The sequence below is a fragment of the Nansenia antarctica genome (genome assembly GCF_963989245.1).
Source record: "Nansenia antarctica genome assembly, chromosome: 11".
NCBI classification, from domain to species: domain Eukaryota; kingdom Metazoa; phylum Chordata; class Actinopteri; order Argentiniformes; family Microstomatidae; genus Nansenia; species Nansenia antarctica.
In genome coordinates, this window is record NC_137681.1 from 24,904,644 (window position 1) to 24,910,631 (window position 5,988).

At 42.1% G+C, this 5,988-nt stretch overlaps 1 protein-coding gene across 2 annotated transcripts in view; it reads left to right on the plus strand.

Annotated features, from left to right (window-relative positions):
• Positions 1-992: 992 nt before the first annotated feature.
• Positions 993-5,988, plus strand: part of sema4gb (sema domain, immunoglobulin domain (Ig), transmembrane domain (TM) and short cytoplasmic domain, (semaphorin) 4Gb) — a 48,607-nt gene continuing 43,611 nt past the window's right edge. The window contains exon 1 of one of the 2 annotated variants that reach the window (XM_080541993.1): positions 993-1,107. The gene's annotated coding sequence lies outside the window, so the exon portion shown is untranslated. Of the gene's footprint in view, positions 1,108-2,170; positions 2,292-5,988 lie in introns of those variants that run through there. The other variant, XM_080541994.1, reaches the window with a different exon arrangement.

Here is a 5,988-nt window from a genome sequence, read left to right on the forward strand (position 1 = left end):
CTACACAAGTTAGGTCTTGTAGTTCAAGCAATTAAACAACAGTGAGTGTACACACACTACTAGTTAACAAACTGTTGGATTGTTCATTACATTAGCTATAATATATATACAGTATATATATAATTTATATACATACACACACATGTGTTTCTTTATCAAGGCAAGGCAGATTTATTTATAGAGCGCACATTCATTTGCTTTACGAAACATGCAATAAAATAACAATTAAAAAGTAAAAATAAATGTAATCATCATACACAATTCAATAAATTACACGCTGAATAAAAGGAAGGGAAGTACAATAACAGTTTAAAATGTTCAGGTTTAAAATCAATAAATAAAAACAAATCGCTTATTTCAGTTAAAAACCTAGCCTAACTCTAAAACACACTCAGTTAAAAAACTAAATACATGTATTTTAATTAAATAGGCACAATGTTTTGTTCACACACTGGCTGCACACACCCCTCATCGTCTAAAGATCCCAAGATCCCCCAGCAGGGGGCGATCAATCAATGTGAAAACAACATTGCTTTCATAATACTATAATACATTCTAATGATACATCTAATCATACATTATAATATAATATATATATATATATATATAATATAAACAGGCCTATGTATATATACGAGAGATATATAATATAATATATACAATGTAATAATCTACATATAATGCCTTGTGACACATGAGTAGAGGTTGATATGGGAGAGTAGATTATTGGAAAATACAAAATCGAAATGTGATAAACTGTTGTGATAAGTATTCAATTTAAAGCCATTTGCGCATGTTTTGAGAGAGAGAGAGAGAGAGAGAGAGAGAGAGAGAGAGAGAGAGAGAGAGAGAGAGAGAGAGAGAGAGAGAGAGAGAGAGAGAGAGAGAGAGAGAGAGAGAGAGAGAGAGAGAGGCAGAGAGAGAGGCAGAGAGAGAGAGGCGGTCACACAGTGCCGGGTATACAGTCTCTACTACACACATGTGCGTAGATGGTTTTTGACAGAGGATCCTGCTCCACGAGGGGACACAACAAAGAACTATTTACTGTAGAGACCGACCATCCGTTCACCACATACTCACCCTCAACATCTGCGACAATCCAATCCGGTAGGCTATTTCACCCTGTTTATATGTACAGACTGCATCATCCAGGACAAATCACAGGCAGGTGAATGGGACTTGGGATGAGCTTTGCGAGCGATGCTGAATCTGTTGTTTTCCCTTCATGCTGCAGTGTTCCTCCTACAGGACAGGTGCGCTATCTGCCCAGGTAGATGTTATGTGAGGACTGCTGTTATGTGTTATGTTATAATGTTATGTGTTATGTTATAATGTTATGTTATGTGTTATGTTATATGTGTAGACCAGGTTGTTATTGCTGCTCTGGAGAGTAAAACAGCACAACACACGATGTGACATGAATGAGAGATGAGATGAATTGTCAGAAGAAGTTATCTGGTGGGATGTGTGCGTCGCTGTTTAGAAGCAGATTGAAGATGCGCTATAATAATAATAATAAGCATAATAATCATCATAATAATCATAATCATCATCATCATAATCATAATAATTTCCTGCAAACGTTGCAGCACAAAGTGCTTTAACGTATCCATAATGCACATGTTCTGCTATTGTCTTATTTGGGAGTGTTCCCCCTCACCCCTCTCTCCCCGTCCGACTGCATTGCTGTAGTGTAGGCAATGTCACCAAGGGAGTTACAATACAAACCGCCTCCTTCAGGTAAAACGGACAGCCTGAAAAATACTATGACTTAAATAAGGACATTGAATGAAAATATATTTCAGATAATTTATGCCGTGGTAGTATACAATGTAATTAGTCTATTTGTATTCATTGGCCGTTTGAGTAAAGGTGAGGAGAAAGATAACGCAAGATCTGGAGGACACGTGTCCCTGTCGCCCCGTCCTTGCAGCGTGCGTGTGTGTGTGTGTGTGTGTGTGTGTGTGTGTGTGTGTGTGTGTGTGTGTGCGTGTGTGTGTGTGTGTGTGTTTTACATGCGTGTGTGTACACTATGTGTGTGTGTGTGTGTGTGTGTGTGTGTGTGTGTGTGTGTGTGTGTGAGAGAGAGAGAGAGAGCGTTTGTACGTGCGCGTGTGTTGACATAGTAGGCTTACCAAATCGTTTGTGCTGTGAAGTCCACTTCTTGTCTGCAGGTAGTTTGAAGCCTTGAAGCTTTCAGAATCATTATTACCAAAGACATTGATTTCAAGCGCAGGGGCGACATCGGAAGTCAGAAGAGTGTCCATGATTTCAACTGGAAACTGAGTTCAGTTGAGTACTTCATCTTAGTAGACTTAATAATGTGGAGCACCAGTAGGTGAGGTGTTCAGTGGAGTACTTCAGTCTAGTAGACTTAATAATGTGGAGCACCAGTAGGTGAGGTGTTCAGTGGAGTACTTCAGTCTAGTAGACTTAATAACGTGGAGCACCAGTAGGTGAGGTGTTCAGTGGAGTACTTCAGTCTAGTAGACTTAATAACGTGTAGCAGCAGGAGGTGATGATGTGCAATCTGAACTGTCTGACCCTGTCGCCCATGGGCACACTGATCCAAGGTGACACAGGAGATGGATGGGGTTGTGTGTGTGTGTGTGTGTGTGTGTGTGTGTGTCTGTGTGTTTGTGTGTGTGTGTGTGTGTGTGTGTGTGTGTGTGTGTCTGTGTGTGTCTGTGTGTTTGGGTGTGTGTGTGTGTGTGTGTGTGTCTGGGTGGGTTGGGTTTATGGGGTGTAAATCACATCAAAAGGGGATCCAGTGTGTGTGTGTGGGGGGGGGGGGATCCAGTGTCATCCTCTTTCATGTCCCAGTGTTCTACCCCTGCAGCAGGGTTCTAATGAAAGAGCATAGGTTACCTCTTCAACCCTGAGAAGGAAATGACATCAGGAGCATCACGCTTGTTTACTCGCTAGTGTTAGGCTAAAGTCCTTATCTGGATTGGGAAGCTTACGTTTTTTAAAAAGAAATAAACCTTTTATACCGTTGAGTGTTCTACAGAAATACGGTTTAAACCTCTTTCTTTCCTTCAGTGTGACATCATTATTTTGCACCTCAATTGACATGCAGCTTTGTGGTAATGTTCTGACGAGGGCTGCGTTTGTAAATCCGCTGTGGAATCGGATCAGCACTCATGGAACGCCTCTTGTCCAATCAAATGACTTGGGTCCCTTTATGACGTTGAACCCCTCAGTGCGCTCCGGGGCTCTCAGAGCGAGTTTACGAACGCACCCAACGTTGTGACTGCAGGGCAGCGAGTACTCTGCCATACCCCACTCTTCAAATGACCATGAACTTTAATCGGCCTGCGTTGAGGGTGTGTTTACCTTTGCTTAGCAGTCGCAGTGTGTTTTCTCTCCATGTTGTTCTCACTGGCAACTTGCTCATGTTTGTTTTCTTCGTCACTGTAAAGGCTGTTGCGGTTTGCAAAAAGGTTTTGCACATTTGCACATACCTCTTTGATATAGCCTCTTTTATACATCTGTACATTACATAATAAGCTACCTTAATGGTACATACATAGCTCATAACTGTATATACCTCTAAACTACCATACATTCAACAATTATCACTTGTCACCTATCACTAACATTGTCATGTTTTTATATATCATTTTTCGATATCATGTTCTTATATCACCATTTGCACTTCTGGTTAGACGCTGAACTGCACAATTTCGTTGTCTGGTAATTGTACTCTGCAGTGACAATAAAGTTGAATCTAATCTAATCTAAGTTAAGGCTGCAGGCAGCTCATTTATAGCTGTGTTTAGTCAGACAAGCCTCATAGATGGAAGATAGATGCACAATCATAAGTTAGGAAAAGCCAACTGTGGGTAATTGGACTGTATTCCATGGCCATCTGCAGAAATGTCATACTGGATATTTTGCATATCATTATCTGTCTTGCTGACAGATGGGCACACACACACAGAGAGAGAATTATAACTGTCTTGTACTTCCCTGCTCATTGTGTAAACCATCAGTCAGTTTCAGTTTCAGTTGGGCTTTTTGGAAATAGAGGTCAGAAACCCAAAAGAGACAGAGAGAGAGAGAGAGAGAGAGAGACATCATCACAAAATAATACTCACTACATAATGAGAACCTCAATACAGGAACCAGAAACAAGAGAGTGAACTAGTCCCTGACCTCTGCTTATACTTATATACTTATACTTATTATACTAGTAATAATAATAATAATAACTTTATTTGTATAGCGCTTTTGCTGCAAACGTTGTATATCATCCTAACAACCACAGTATTTCAACTAGGAGCTGTTGATAAGGAGACCAACCAACCATCATTCATCTTATTGAATCTGAACTGATGACATCACAGTTTTGACACCCTCAAGACATTCCACAGAACTCACAGCCATGGGGGGGGGATGGTACGACTTAACACAATGGAAACTTTCCCTCTTCAACAGCAGCAGTTTTGAAATTATGTCAACACACAATCCTAATACTTCTGCCCCAAATAAACCCCATAGAGATCCATACTGTATGTCCATATAAAAAAAAGTGAATTATGTATAGATCAAAGCTGTGTGAAAATTAATCTGTTCTGGTATAGTTGTAGCTGTTCTAAAGTGTTTTCATAGGACCTCTTTTTGTTATTCTAGATCCTTTCCCTCATCCGGGACACAGTGAATATTGACATATATCTATATATATATAGCTCCACAAAGCTGTGTACACATATCTGTTCTGGTATGATAAAAGCACTTGATAGGAATAGCCTACTGTTATAACTGATTCTTCCGTTCATGCGTGACAAACCCCACAGGCGTGTCTGAACCGCCGGCGTGACGAGTGCGTCAGGCAGATGTGTTTACTTTTCCTTGAGGAGTTTCCACGTTGTCGTCACGGTGACGACAGTCCTTGTCATCGCCTCGGTTACCTCCAACAGGAGACGCACACACACACAATACACAGGCAGATGTGGGAGACCCTGGCGTGTTGACACACTACACAGCAGGACAAGGGAGGCTCTGTGACAACCCTCACCCCTTACAGAACGGTCTGTCTCTGGGCCTTGTCGTCCCCTCTCTCTTTAAACACTCGTGTGTGTGTAGATCTGAGAGGACCGGAGAGGTGTAACCAAGATGGCGGACATGCCACCGTGACTATCAGAGTTGGAGGAGGAGGAGGAGGAGTGACTGCCATCTTGCTTTAACTAATCGTATCCTTTCAGATCTAGTGTAGTGATGTGGCCCAGGAGTTGTTCCTGGAAAGTGTTTTAAAAAAAAAAAATCTTCTCCCTCTCTGTTGTCTGCTCTCTCTGTGTGATCGACATCATAGACCCCAGCTTAGAACAACTGTCGCTGCTATCATGGAGTTAATGAGCCACATCATGTCTCTGGCTGTGAGCGATTAGCAGAGTTAGCGGTGGTGTTAGGAGAAAGAGATTAGGCTGAGAAGCCTCTGGTGTCAATATGCTGAAGAGCTGGGACACCAGAGACACCAGAGACAGCAGAGACAGCGCTTGTCCTGGGCCTTTGATGAGGGACAGGGAGTGAATGTCAAATTTTAGAATTTGCCATTTAGCAGACAACACTTTTAATCCAAAGCGATTTACAATGATGAATTACAGGGACATTCCCTCTGGAGGAACTGAGGGCTAAATGCCTTACTCAAGGGCACACTAGTGGTGGTGTTCCCAGGCAGGATTTGAACTCATAACCATTCCCGATCACCAGTCCAACTCACTATCCAGTGACTAGACCACCTCTACCACTACAAGCAGGAACCAGGCGGACACTGTGCTGATGTTCCTCAGTCTTAATCACTAGATTATCCATCTCTCCGTCCGTCCGTCTGTCTGTCCCCCTCCTCACCCCCCCCCACAACTGACACACACACTGCGAATTATGGGATGGCGGCCCCATGTGTGGCGATTTTGGAGAGAGAAAAAAAATGTGTCGGGTTATTTTGTCCCGAAAACCTTTTTAAATCTGTGTTTACATAACAGGTCC